Source organism: Papaver somniferum, chromosome 3 (assembly GCF_003573695.1).
Source record: "Papaver somniferum cultivar HN1 chromosome 3, ASM357369v1, whole genome shotgun sequence".
In the NCBI taxonomy this organism is placed as follows: domain Eukaryota; kingdom Viridiplantae; phylum Streptophyta; class Magnoliopsida; order Ranunculales; family Papaveraceae; genus Papaver; species Papaver somniferum.
The window spans coordinates 17679051-17694019 of NC_039360.1; positions in this window are offsets into that span (position 1 = coordinate 17679051).

Here is a 14969-nt window from a genome sequence, read left to right on the forward strand (position 1 = left end):
CGGTTGAGAAATATTAGCTTGAATCTAAATCAGGTTTTCATCTAACAGTGAATATGGATTGCTTTGTAACTAAGGTAAAACCCTGATTTGAAAGGCTATATATATGGGACTTCTAGCTAGAGAAAAACTTAATACCCACACGTCCGTGTGATACTAGTGCGCTCGCTAGAGTCGATCTCCATTAACCTTTGATTTTCTTCTCTAAAATCAGGTTAACGACTTAAAGACTTCATTGGGATTGTGAAGCCAGACCGATTCTACTTTTATCGTAGTTGTGTGATCTGATCTTGCATTTTGTATCGTACGAGTACAATCGATTGATTGGCTTGAGATCGTGAGAGTTCTCCGATAGGAAAGATAAAGACGTCACTAACATCTTCGTCTCACTGTTTGTGATTCCTCGATAATCCGCTTGTGTAGTCAGGAAGGATTATTGAGAGGTGATTGATTAATCTAGGATGTTCTTCAGGAATATAAGACCGGATTATCAATTGGTTCATGTTACCTTGATTTTATATCTAAAGACGGACAAAACCTAGGGTTTATCTGTAGGAGACAAATTTATCCTTTGATGGACTTTTCTGTGTGAGACAGATTTGTTTATTGTTAAAGCCTGTGATTTTGGGTCGTAGCAACTCTTAGTTGTGGGTGAGATCAGCTAAGGGAATCAAGTACGTAGTATCCTGCTGGGATCATAGGCGTAGGAGTACGACTGTACCTTGTATCAGTGGGAGATTGATAGGGGTTCAACTATAGTCCAGTCCAAGTTATTCCTTGTGTTTGATTAAAAAGACTCCATTTTGTTTTAGCTTGAGTATTAATAAAAACAAGTGATAGATATTAACTCCTTGAGATACTTTATTCTAGATTGAGTCTGACTGTCTAGTTGATTCTCTAGCAAAGTATTTCGGAGTTAGTCCATGCAAATTGCTAATCGAATTATTTGGTGGTGTTGTTAGACCCCCGCCTTTTCAGTTAGTCAATCAAATCAATCGAAAACAAAAGATAAACCACAATTATCTAGTTTCTCACCAACGGTACACGCTAGAGTGTTAGAGCATTGCTCAGTTGAACCCACCAAGCGTTGGTATGTTTAGTTTGGTTGTCATATTTTAGTGAACGAAAACTCATGTTAAGAGTCGCTTGATTATGTACTAGAGTTAAACTTCGTATAGATTAGTTTGAAACCATTAGGATATGAGACATTACAAGTATTGCGAAGACTTGAAGATGTGAAGAACCAAGGAGCTACAACGAAAACAATCGTCCTTCCACTTGGGGTTAGTGATATTTGACTTGAACTGTTTCATTTCCTAACGTATCTTTCAAGTCGTGCATATTGAAAACATAACTGCGAAGCATATTTGAACTCTAGATAGACATAATATTAAGGAATACAATACGAGGTTTATTGATTAACCATTAAACTTTGTGGATAAGACATCGCCATAATCATTTGAATGCTATTGTGATTATGTATGGGTATAAGGTGAGGATTTCATCCTAGGGAACAATGTTTACATGTGTTCTAAGGAAGTAAGTTCATAAACTTGTTTTGTGAACCGAAAAGGAAATTGCCAGGTGTTATTGATTTTGTTATTCATTGCATATCTTATGAATAACCAATATGTGTGATAAAGTAGAACCGCTCACAACTTGTTGTGTTTTTGCTAGAATTATTCACAAAGGCCTGACTTTTGTATTGGTATAACTTTTATTAGTAAAACCAATCTTAAGTAATCACCTTGGTATGATCGGATTATGTCTTCCTTGGGAAAGGGAACCGATCCTTGTAAGGGGTGAAGGGAACCGATCCTTGTATGAGGTGCATTCATCCACAAAAATCTCATTCAGATTCGAGAGCATTTTTTGTTTTTAACACAAAATATTTTCCAAAAATATCTTTTCGAATTTTCTATTATTCTAGAAATATTAGAGATACCGAAAATATGTTTGGTTAATATAGAAGGATGTCGAAACACTTTGAACACGTGCATGAATGTTATTTCTTTAATTGTTCAAAGATATTCCTTAACATCTAAAAGGAAGAAAATCCAAGGATCGAAATTAAATAAGTTAAGAATCTTTTAATTAAGGTTTTTAATTATATATATGAAAAATAATAATTAGTAATGTGCATTTGCTAGTTAAAGATTTTCCAAGGAGATTTTCGATCGTTATTTTTGGACAGAGCATTTCCAGGAATTATGAAAACCGAATCAGTACTTTAATGAATATCTTGAGAATATTTTCGGTTTTGGAAATTCCTTGGTGTCCAAACTTCCTTGTCTATAAACACTTGAAGTTTGCCTTTCTAGGAAACTAATCTTGCGTGACAGTAAACATCCTCCGTTGTACTATTAATGGTGTAGCCGCCTATCGGATAGGAGAGTAATATAATTAGGTGAAATCTCTTACGGCAACTCGTTTTAAAGTCTTCTTTGGGATTGAGAAGCTCTAGCGCGACCCATTGGTGGGAAACTAGATAATTTCGGGTTATCTTTGTTTTTTATTGATTTGATTGACTAACTGTGGTTGAAATCTGATTGCACCTAGTTTGTTTATTCTTGAGAATCTTCTCTTATAATATAAGATTCACTCAAACTAGTTCAAAGTTTCGACAGGGATCTTTAGACTGTTGTTAGTTCTAAAGACGATCTTGTGGTAATCCATTGTTCACAGGATCCGTTCCGTGCGTGATTTATCACAACAGATTCAAGTGATTGTGTGCAGGTGTTTATTGAAGATTTAAGAAGATATTGAAGATCTGACTTGGGTTTTATAATCTTTGGTGTGTACAATACTTGTTTGGGAAAAGAGGATTCAATTAATAATCGATTTATCCTTGTGGTAGATTTGATTGATTAATTGTTTAGATCGGCATCAACACGGTTCTTCTGATTAAAGGTGTTGTTGGCTTAATCTTAACCGATTACCTTTGGGTGATTGAACATAAGATAAATCTAGACCCAATGAAAGAGTTTATGTTGAGATAAACGGAAGAGCCTTTGTCCGACTCATATCACTTGGTGGAATAGAGTTGATACCAAACAGATTTCTTGTTCCTTTACTGTTTGAAATACAAACCAAAGGGATTGTTCCAAGTACATGACTTATTCATTGATCGGAGGCGTGGAAGTACAGACGGAACTAGGTATACTATAGAGTTAGGTAATTGGTCCCAACTATACGAAGTTAGGTGTAATTTTGTGTAGCGGCTTAATCCTGAGAGTATTCAATTCTAGACTAGGTCCCGGGGTTTTTCTGCATTTGCGGTTTCCTCGTTAAAAAAATCATGTCGTGTCATTTACTTTATTTTCCGCATTATAATTGTTTTATTATAATTAAAGTAAATTACACAAATGTTAATTCCTATTTACTTGATAAGCAATCCTTTTGTGTTTGGTTAAGTTCGAACCTTTGTATCCAGTAAACATACTTCGTTGTGGTATTGTCTCGATCTCGTATTCATAGACGATCACAGGAAGTGTGAACCGATTAGTTATATTGTCTCGACTCAGTCCATAGACAATCACTTTCGGATAAAGGAATTATATGTAGGAAAAGTTTTAGCTTGAGGTATATTTTGGTACCCTCGCCTTTTCATAGAGCTTCTAAATCCCCAAGAAGACTTTAAACTGAGCGGCCGTAAGTGATTTCGCCGAATTAGGTTAATCTCCTCTCCGAATAAGAGGCTACACCAGTAAAAACAACAAAAGAGGAAGTTTGTTGTTACAAAGGATTAGTATGATAGAAAGGAAAACTTCAAGTATTTATAGACAAGGAAGTTTGGACACTAAAGAATTTCCAAGACCGAAAATATTCTCAAGATATTCATTAAAGCAAAAATTCGGTTTCCATAATTCCTGGAAATGCTATGACCAAAAATAATGATCGAAATCTCTCGGAAAATCTAATTAGTAAATGCACATTACTAATTCTGGAATTTCCCTACAAAATGAAATTAATAACCTTAATTAAAAGATTTTAAACTTACTTATGTTTCGATCCTGGGATTCTCTTCCCTTAGCCGTTAATGAATATCTTTGAACAATTAAAGAAATAAACATTCACAACACATGCTCAAACTTTGTTAACATCCTTACTTTGTAAGTTCTCTTTCACACTTACAACCTTGAAACCGATTTGCCACACTTCCAAACAAGTTTAGAATTGGTTCATCTGACTTTCAAGAACTATGTGATTGATCAAACCAACATTCAATAAGTTAAAAATTTTATTTGTCTCGCATGCTTTTCTATAAGCATCACTGGATTTAACAAGAAGATTTTTTTTGAGAGATGCGTGTTCTGCATTTTTGTTCTTGGTTAGCTTGTCCAGAGTGGAGTCGTTGGTTTCCCAGGGATTGATTGATTGAATGTACTGAAACTCGTCATCAGGAAATTCTGCTATTTCTTACTCTGCATAGTAGCACATCCCATTTTGTTCATTCCATTTGGCTGGCAACTGACAATATGCTTATTAATTCTGTGTTTTAGATGTGATTTTTTAAATTTTGGTTCTCTTTTTGCATTGAGCACTTTCTGGATTGAAACAACAACAACAGTTAGTTCAATACATTTATCACTCCGTGTTTTGCTGACTTGAGTTAGAGCACAATAATATTAGAACCATGTATATAAAACAAGCGTCACAAAAGATATTACTGCATCTATTTGGAAGAACTTGAGTTGTTTTAGAAATGGCAATATCTCATCAGGTGTGTGAGTATCTCTCTGTAGATGAGATATCACTGGTTTCAACAGATAAGTTAGCGGCTAGCCTAGAAGTGATGCTTGGGCTATAGTTTTTCCTTGAAAATTTTGGAAGCATCTGTCATTTGGTGGTTTTATAATATCTAACAACTTATAAAAAATTATTGGAGAAGGGCCTTAGGTGGTTCACAATGAAAACATGTGCATACTACTCCGACGAGTAGAATTACTTAGAAGAATCTGTCAATGCAACAACATCAAATAGTTGGACAGAATCCAAATTAAACAATTGGCTGCAAGAAGTAATTACGAATGTTTGATTGTGCATGAAGAGGCACTATGGAAAGACAATGATGCTCACAGAAAAATTTGAATTCAATAAGACTAGTGAACTACTTCAAGGATTAGGTAACTAGTGCATCCAAATTTTACTGACACATCCTTGGTGCAATAATAGTGGAACAATTAATCATTGGCTTCATAAAGAATGCACAAACAACTGCAGACATCAAGTTCCTTATTTTTTTTTTGAAATTGGAAATTTTATTGATAAGTGTCAGAGATTACATGTTTTGCATCCTCTTTTAATTGAGGTAAAATGTCTTCAGAGATAACTAAGATCCAGACACTACTTAAACAAGATACTCTATCTAGTTTTGCTAAGACATCTGCTATCTTAGTTTTTTCTTTAGGCACATAACAACATTGCCAAGAAGTTTTATTATTAATAATTAATACTCTTAATATCTAAAACCAAATTACAAATTTTCCGGTCTGAATTGAAGTCTTCCTTTGTGAGTCCAGTTCAAAAATCACTTTATCCAGCTTCATATCTTCTGCCCGTTGAATTTCTTGCCACAAACCTTTACACTCCACATGTTCTGGACTCTGCGCTGTCTCTAAGAAGATGCATTTAGATCTGTTATGTGTACCTGCGAAATCACACAATATTATTCCAATGCCTCCTGTTTTAGTAGCATAATTAAAAGGATGCATCAAATCTAAAGATACCGGGAAATGTCAAGAGGATGCATCGAATTCCAGAATGTCAGGCATGAGATCAAGTTAAATAGCATACGATTTGGATTGAATAAGAACTTGATCTAGAATACTGAGAGCGAAAATCTTATAAAATAGATCATTAAACCACACACAAAAGAAGCATGCTTTGAGTAGACCCATATATTGCAACATTATCTACCAGCTCAAACACAACCGATGATCTGTGCTAGCCTAAGACCATATGACTGAGCATGGTTGCTCAATCTTTTTATTTGAGCTGGTACAAGTAGAACTTTTTATGAAACAAGCAAATTTAACTATTTGTAACATGAATGAACATTAAAGTGCATTACTATTAGCACAAGCTAACAAGATGCAGTCATATGCAAAGAACAAGTGGGATATTGGTGAACTATTTTTAGCAGGGTATATGGGTGTTATGGTGTTATTTACCATTGAAGAATAAAGAATTATACTAAAACCTTCCATGCAGATTATGAAGAGATATAGAGATAAGTGCTCACCTTGTAGAAGACCTCTTGTTGGATGGATAGTTTAAATTGGAGATCCATTTAGAAATACAGAAATTGTGGTTGTTGAGATGCATCGATTCATCAACTGACACTATTTTTCAGAAAACCCCAGCTTATGTAAGATGTTGATGATAATTTTTTCGTTTCATTCTATCAACTGCCTTTGACATGTCCAACTTCATTGCAACTACTCAACACAAATCTTTGTTGATCTTCATATATTGAATGAATTCATGTGATATTATGGTATTATCCATTATATTTCTTCCAGGGACATGGGATGCTTGCCAAGGGGAAATTATCTTATGCAGTAAGGGTTTCAATTTATTTGTCATGATTTTTGAAATGGTTTTGTATGATATATTGAAAAGGCTTAGTGGTCTGAAGTCTGATGGAGATTGAATACAATTATTTTTTGGTATAAGGGTTTGAAAAGCGTGATTGAGTTCTTTGAGAATTTTACCACTTTTGAAGAATTTTTGCACCATTTTGACCACATCAGCACCTACAATCTCCCAATTTTGTTGATGAAAACTTGCTTGGAATCCATCTGGTCCTGGACCAGACCATGCCTTTATTTGAAACACATAGTCCATAATATCTTGATCAATTGAAATTTTAGTTAACTTTTGGTTCTCAGAGTCCGTGATGCATGGAGAAATGAGGTTCATAACTTCTTCATCTTCATTGGGATACTGATTGTGGCAATTTCTTGGAAATATTCCTTTATAATCATAGATATATCTTCTCTTGTATACTTTTGTTCTTCAATGAGTAAATTTGATTGCATCTTCTTCTGTAACTAGAATGAGCATGGGACATCTTTGAACTCTTGTCTTGATACTTGATCATATTTTCTCTTAATTGTTGAAAAACAACTTTATTCTTCATCTCATACAAATTCTTTAGATGATTTTGTAGTCTTTGAAACTCCTTTATAACTACCTGTTGTTGACTGAGATTATGATGGATTTGATCTTGTGTTTCCTTGATTTTTTGTATTTATATCTCCATACTCTTTGATTCTCCATTCTTTGAAACCTATCTTGGTTGCTCTGAGCTTGCTTGTGAATTTATAAGCTTCAGTCCCCTGCTTGTTACATCTTCATTTTCTCCTGATTTCCTCCTTGTAATTGTTGTTTAGTAGCCAATGCTCATAAAATATATAGGGTTTGTTTAGATTTTCACATTGAGGGTTGGTGGTTAACAGGATTGGTGCATGATTTGTAACTAAGGGAATAAGGTTTTTGAGAATGACATTAGGAAATAAATTCTTCCATGATGGCATGCATATGGCTCTGTCTAATATGGTTCTGACTTGATTTAATTGATTTTTGTGATTTGACCAAGTAAATGGGAACCCTGTATAAGGAATGTCAATGAGACCCTGAAGTCCCCCATTATTATCCATGGTAGATTCATATTTTTACCCATTTCCTTTATAAATCTCCATTGAACCTGTCTCTCATTATTATAAGAAGAGTTGTACAAACAAGTGAGAAACCATTTCTTATTAGACTCATTATTTTTTATGATCACATTATCCATGTAGTCAGAGGAGTGAACAAATTCTAAATCTAAACCATTTTTCTATAACAATGCTAGACTCCCAACCTAATTCTATCTCATTGCACCAGACATCAGGATATCTCATTTGTTTTAAAAGATTATGAAGCTTTTTTCACTGTTGATTTTGTTTCAAATGGGAAAATCACATCAGGGTTGTAATTGAAAATGCAGTTCTTAAGATGGTCTATCATTAATTTATTACCTAAACCTTGGAGATTCAAGCAACGATTTTCAATTTATTTGATTTTGGGAGTTTAGCACAATAAAAACTACTAGGAGAAATGAGATTTTGTAAATTGAAGAGAGAAAAGTTAAGAGCCGGTATAATTTTTATTGATTTGTAAATTTAATTAAGAGAGAAATGAGTACAAAATAATACTAATATTTTTAAAATTACCTCAAACAAAAAAACGACATTCTTAAAACTATTTACCTAATTTTCTTTCCCACTTGCGAGAAAAAGATCACCGAGCGCATACACAAAAGTATTTGGATTTAAATATTGGTAGCCATGAGAATTGTATCGTTAGTTGTTGGTCGTGGTAGTAGAAGAAATATGACCGACTGGCTTTGTACCTTTGATTGCTTGTTTCCCTCCTCTAATGTCCGATAAACACTCACCCATTATCACACAAAAAAACAACTTGAAAAACCCAATGAATTGAGCGATTGAAAGAACCATAGAGAAAAAATACTCAAGAATTTCACTGCGGGATATATTTTTTTTTTAATGAAAATTACGTAGATTGAAACTGGAAAAATTACAGAGAGTTAATCGAAGTACTGGTTTCTACCAACATATTGACCGAGTTAAAACTTACAACTGAATTTGAACGATCACAAAGCAGAATTGATAAAGTCAGGCATCTACAACCATTGATGTATTCCCCCTTTGCATACTTCTTTAGCCAACGGCAATTTCATTGCACGCATCTTCTATTATTAAACAAAGACCCTAATCTAGGTAGGGGTTTGTGTGTGAAAAATCAAAGCGTATTTGTTTATCTACTAACCTGGTTTCTTAATTTTACAAGAGGAAGTAAGAAATTACACGAGTAGTAAAAGAATTCTTTTGAAGGCATCTTCAGCAAATATCTACGGAGTAGTAAAAGAAACACGACAATTTCAGTAGCCATGGTAAATGGCATCTTCAGCTTAAGTAGGCGGTGGTAAAAAGCGAAAACAAATATTTACTATAAACCTTGTGTTTTGAAGAAACCAATTGGCTAATTGTTTGTATACAATACACGTGTGATTCTCTCACTCAGTCCCTTTCGTATTCTCTTTCTTTTTCAGTAGTAATCAGCAGTGATTCAAACCAAAGAAATGGCTAAATAACCCCTTCGTCGTACGACTGAAAGAGAAAAGCTGTATTTCATTCCTGCAAATGCTCTCCACCATGAAAACTCATTTCATAGGTTTCTCTGTATACTGAAATCATAGAAAACCATTTCATAAGCTTCACATAATCAGAACATTTTCTTCAAAACCCACAATTCTTAACTTTTTTTCTTATATTGAAAGAAGAAGAAAACTTAGCAGAGCATTATATTGAAAGAAGAAGAAAACTTAGCAGAGCATTATATTGAAAGAAAAAGAAAACTTAGCAGAGCATTATATTGAAAGAAAAAGCTGTTCACTCTCTCCACCATGGAAACCCATTTCTCAGCTTTCTTGGTACACTAAAATCACAAAAAACATAATCAGTCTGCTTCTTCAAAACCCACTTCCTCTTGTTCTTCATCAAAACCACCTTCTTCTTGAAAACCCATTCTTCTTTCTTCTTCAAAACCCCCAAACCACCTTCTTCTTCAAAACCCACATTTCTTCTTCAAAACCCACTTCTCTTGTTATTCATCAAAACCACCTTCTTCTTCAAAACCCACCTCTTAATCTTCTTCAAAACCCACTTCACCGTCTAATATTCAAAACCAAAACACTTCCTCTCTGAAAAGATGAAGTGGTTAACAAGGTTTAAATCTACTCTCAATGTTCTCAAGCAAACCAGATTCTTTTCTTCAGGTTCTGGGTCGCCTATTAAACCCATCCCTTTTAAACCAATACCTGAACCTTTACCTGAAGACTACAGCATTTTCTCAAACAAGGAATACCCTCTAGTTTACGCTGAAAACCATATACGATCATGGTTACAGTTGAAATCAAACCATCAAAAGGAAGAACATCAGGAAGTCCTAACATATTCCGTTCCAGTAATCGATGGAGATGATGATGTTGATTTATTGGATGGAAATTTTGGTTACAAAAATTTACGGTTGGCATACAGCGATTTTTGGAGTATTCCACCAGTCAATCCCATGAATAAGCCCTTCGTTTGTACATTGCACAAACCAAAGAAGAATTTCAACAAAATCACCTGTGATTGTGCAGTTCAGGATGAAGACAAAGAGAAGAACATAAAGAAGAGATTGGGTCTGGGATTTTGTGTCAGAAACGGAGAATTAGAACCTTTGTTGATTCATTCAGCAATGTTGGATAATAAGCTTAACAAGGGCAGAGGTGATGATCAATGTATACTATTTCATGAGCTGCAAGCTCTGTTAAGAGCATCACGTAGGGTACCAATTAATTTTTATCCTGCTGAATTTTGCTCTGACTCTAAAAAAGCTATATGGATGCTTCAGAATGAAGATATGAGGGCTTCATGGGAAAACGAATCTGATCTGATGAAGTTTGGAAATTATGAAAATTACAATATAAAGATTTATCAGGAAATTGTTGAGCAATTTCATCAGGTTTTTAGAAAGATCAAACGTGATTCCAAAGAGGAAGACCTATGGAGATTTGAGAATGGATCATCATTCGGCTTTAAAGATGCTGCAATTTTCAGGCATACTCCTAGACAAGTGAATTTGGTTTCGCATTATCTCTCAAGAAAACTAGAGCAAGTTGGAGAGGCTACATACTACAACAATGGTAAAGTGATTGATCCACGAACATTGCCAAGGACCCTGTGGTATCTGTTTCGACGTGACATACTCAATGGATACCCCAACATACCCAGGGTGAAAGGAGCTTATCCTGTTTAGGTAATTCTTTAACTGTTTTGAATGTCTTGTGTTAGGTCTTTTGTTTTGGTTATGAAATCCTTCTTGAATGTTAGGGAAATATTAAACTGCCTTATAGTAATGAGCATAAATATCTCAAATTAGCCAAAAGCATGTTGAATTACCTGCTTGACTATGAAAAGCTGCATAAAAAAACACTTGCATCATCTTTGATCTCTGCATATGAGCTGTGGTTGTTGATGCTCAGAGCTTGTATTAATCTTCATGCACAATTGGCCTGATAAATTAGCTGCCCAAATTGCTTTGCTCAACTGCAATCTTATATTGCATATCTTGGATGAAATCCCTTAGAAACCTGTTGAGCTTTAACTGATCAGTTTGAGCATGAGCTGATGCTTTTGAAAAGCTTAAGTATGATATCAAAATGCTTTCATCTCTGATTGGATCTATAGTGCGGCATAATCTGTTGTTTACAATGTTTCACATGATTCAACTTGCCTAATAATTTTTCTTAATCTGGTGATGCTGCTTGATCTTACTATTGGACAAAGGACATAAGACTATTAGAGTGGACAGTGGAGAGACATGTATAAAGGACATGATATGTTGAAGCTTGATGAAAACTATTATTTTTACATGAGGAATGAGGATGTCTCTTGGTAGCCTAATCGTTGATGAACTAATAGAGTGCAATTTTATCATCTTTACAATCTTTACAGTATTTTGTTAGGACTATTAATCAAGTGCAACTTTAGCCACTTTATCATAGGCAACCATGGTATAGGTTCAGAATATCTGGTGTTTCTTCCTTTATCATTATTACATTAGGAGTGGAAGGATAGATAATGGCTCAATGCACGAACTCTATTCCAAGCAGTAAAGTTGTTTCAAGTTAAAAAAAACTTTTGACAACTTGCCAGACATAAGTTGGAATGGTGTTGTTCTACCTTTGGTGATGACCAGACCAACTTTGTTGGTCTTAACACAGAAAAGGTTTAGAAAGAAGGCAGTAGGTTTCTTCTATGGGAGCCAAAATCAGCCACAGCACTCCACTTACTGGCTAAGAAATTATGCAGTCGCGTTTATTTGATTCTCCCATCTTCTGATTTCAAATATAGTGTGTTGTAGTCTCATCGGTCATAAACTTACTAGCTAAGCAAGCACTTGCAAGTAGTAAGGATAGAAGAATCATTCGCCACCATTCAAACCTAGCTAGACAGCAGTAGTGCCTCACAATTGGTGATATTCAAATGATATAGCATAATACCATGATGTCATATCTGTGATTGCAAATAGTGAGTTTCAACAGACCTAATACATGCTATCTGTATGCTCTTTTCGATTCTTAATTTTATAAGATTAACTTTCATGCTTACTCTAAATGCTCTTTGAACTGTAAACACACACAATCTGCATCATCCTTAGTCTCCATTTCTTTGTAAAATATGTTTACAACTCGTACGTATTCATACAGCTAGTACATATCTAAACCGCTAATCTGGATACTGAGATAGCACATCTCTAGCTCGTATATTTACCTAAACTGATCTCATACAATTGTGATATGCAGGCCCATTTCAACATCCTTTCCTGTTCAGGACTGTACCGAAATGCTGCAACCAAAGAATTTCCTGCTCTTAGTTTCTAGCTCTTTTGACGTTACCAGAACGCGTGTCTGTTGCAAGAAGACAGCTTTACGAGTTTAGCTAGATTAAAATTTTATTTTGTCTCGTATGTTTTTCTATAAGCACCACTGGATTTAACAAGAAGAATTTTTTGAGAGATGCGTGTTCTGCATTTCTGTTCTTGGTTAGCTTGTCCAGAGTGGAGTCGTTGGTTTCCCAGGGATTGATTGATTGAATGTACTGAAACTCGTCATCAGGATATTCTGCTATTGCTTACTTTGCATAGTAGCACATCCCATTTTGTTCATGCCATCTGGCTGGTAACTGACAATATGCTTATTTAATTCTGTGTTTTAGATGTGATTTTTTAAATTTTGGTTCTTTTTTTGCATTGAGCACTTTCTGGATGAAAAAAAAAAACAGTTAGTTCAAAACATTTATCACTCGGTGTTTTGCTGACTTGAGTTAGAGCACAATGCTATTAGAACCCTGTATATAAAAGAAGCGTCACAAAAGATTTTACTGCAGCTATTTGGAAGAACTTGAGTTGTTTTAGAACTGGCAATATCTCATCAGGTGCGTGAGTAGCTCTCTGTAGATGAGATATCACTGGTTTCAACAGATAAGTTAGCGGCTAGCCTAGAAGTGATGCCTGGGCTACAGTTTTTCCTTGAAAATTTGGGAAGCATCTGCCATATGGTGGTTTTATAATATCTAACAACTTATAAAAAATTATTGGAGAAGGGCCTCAGGTGGTTCACAATGAAAACATGTGCATACTACTCCGACGAGTAGAATTACTTAGAAGAATCTGTCAATGCAACAACACCAAATAGTTGGACAGAATCCAAATTAAACAATTGGCTGCAAGAAGTAATTCCGAATGTTTGATTGTGCATGAAGAGGCACTATGGCAAGCCAATGATGGTCACAGAAAATTTTGAATTCAATAAGACTAGTGAACTACTTCAAGGATTAGGTAACTAGTGCATCCAAAGTTTACCGACACATCCTTGGTGCAATAATGGTGGAGCAATTAATCATTGGCTTCAGATAGAATGCACAAAAACTGCAGACATCAAGTTCCTTTTTTTTTTTGAAACTGGAAATTTTATTGATCAAGTGTCAGAGATTACATGTTTTGCATCCTCTTTTAATTGAGGTAAAATGTCTTCAGAGATAACTAAGATCCAGACACTACTTAAACAAGATACTCTAGCTAGTTTTGCTAAGACATCTGCTACCTTAGTTTTTTCTTTAGGCACATAACAACATTGCCAAGAAGTTTTATTCTTAATAATACTCTTAATATCTAAAACCAAATTACAAATTTTCCAGTCTGAATTGAAGTCTTCCTTGGTGACTGCATCAGCCACTAATTGTGAGTCTAGTTCAAAAATCACTTTATCCAGCTTCACATCTTCTGCCCGTTGAATTTCTTGCCACAAACCTTTACACTCCACCTGTTCTGGACTCTGCGCTGTCTCTAAGAAGATGCATTTAGACCCGTTATGTGTACCTGCGAAATCACGCAATATTAGTCCAATGCCTCCTGTTTTTGTAGCATAATTAAAAGGATGCATCAAATCTAAAGATACCAGGAAACTTCAAGAGGATGCATCGAATTCCAGAATGTCAGGCATGAGATCAAGTTAAATAGCATACGATTTGGCTTGAATAGGAACTTGATCTAGAATACTGAGAGCGAAAATATTATAAAATAGATCATCAAACCACACACAAAAGAAGCATGCTTTGAGTAGAGCCATACGTGGCAACATTATCTACCAGCTCAAACCCAACCGCTGATCTGAGCTAGCCTAGGACCATATGACTGAGCATGGTTGCTCAATCTTTTTATTTGAGCTGGTACAAGTAGAACTTTTTATGAAACAAGCATATGTAACTATTTATAACATGAATGAACATTAAACTGCAGTACAGAACTAATAGCAAAACATGGCCGTGTTTGACCAGATACTAATAACTAAACATTCTTAGTTAATCATTTGAAACAATGAAAATAGTTCGTCAAGAGGAAAGATCAAAGGCTGTTTTAGAATAGCATAGAACTGTGGGAGCGAGAGCATGGTGTTTCAGAATTACATTAAGATCGGCATTCTTTGCACATTTCTCATGTAAATGGCCAACAAAAGTGACATAAGGACGCTACCCGCTAGGATCTTCATCAGTATTCACATTCACTGTTCATTTCTGGACATCCTCTAAGCTACTCACAAAACAACCAGATGTTACAGAATGCCTATTATTTTGTTTAAATTATTACAACAACAACCGAGCCTTTAGTCTCAAACAAGTTGGGGGAGGCTAGGGCAAAGGAGGAGGGCGTCATGATAGGCTTGGCGAGCCAAAGATTGTATTTTAGCCACTCTCTTATGATATGAAACCCGTAGGTTTTGTTTAAAGTATTTAATATTATTCTAACTCTATCGGATAAGAGTACTTTACTTACATATCTAGGATGTCTGATGTTGGAAG